Below are 987 nucleotides of genomic sequence, written 5' to 3'. Positions count from 1 at the left end.
GGCTTTTGTGTAACGGTTGTGGGATCCTATATAATCTTTACCTGAAATTGCCTCAGGGTCGATCGCTCTAACCAGACCTGCGTGTCTTGGAAGGACGGTCGGCCCCAGCTAGCTGGTTTAATAAAACTGTGCTTGATTTTTGCATCTCCATACTCGTGCATTTGTTCTCCAGAAGAGACCCACCGAGTCATGGACCCTAACAAACCAACCACCAGTCACACTTCCCTGTATTAACAAGTCCACAGCCTGCTCTTGCTGACTCTTCCCATTTATTACTGCAGCAGACAACTGCTCCAAAAGGCAACCCTGCACCACTCTTGTCACAGCCTCGGCTCCTTCCCCAGTGGCGAGGACTTGAAAACTCATTCCTAGAGCACTGACAAGCTCTTCTCTGGATAAAAAGTACTGCCAGTGTCACAAGGAAACACGCACATGAACAAAAGGATAAAGAGAAGGGCTCTAGGGGCCAGTTTCTGATAAAACCGCAGTGCCAGGGATAGGGAGGACAACCCAAATGGGACTGTCTCTTCTCCAGCAGCAACCTGCCATGCTGCTCACACTGGCCCTTTATTTCCTGTTTCTAGCACAAAGGCTACTGTAACTGTGTCGGATCTTGGTCTACAGGGGCCTATGGAGTCAATACAAATGGAGATTTCTTAAGCTACTCTGGAAAGAATGGGTGGTTGGGATTGCGCTGTTACAGCTGTTAGGCAGAGCAGCTGGGAGAACACTGGGGTAAGATGCTGCCTAGCAGAGAACTCCTTGCTCTAACTGGAACAGGGCAACATATTTATGATGGGGTGGGGGGATCTGTCAAATATTACGACCAAGAGGAAGGGGAAAGGTGAGCAGCTCTAGAAAACATTAAGAGATTCAAAAATCTGAACAAATGAGATTTTCTCTGAAAGGCAAAACTATGGGCAAATCATCTAACCACTAGGCCCGACACAGGCCTCATTCATAATAAACACACTACACAGACCCCCC

The sequence above is a fragment of the Nannospalax galili genome, unplaced genomic scaffold (assembly GCF_000622305.1).
Source record: "Nannospalax galili isolate Female #2095 unplaced genomic scaffold, S.galili_v1.0 scaffold1138, whole genome shotgun sequence".
Taxonomy (NCBI): domain Eukaryota; kingdom Metazoa; phylum Chordata; class Mammalia; order Rodentia; family Spalacidae; genus Nannospalax; species Nannospalax galili.
This window is presented reverse-complemented; position numbering follows the sequence as displayed.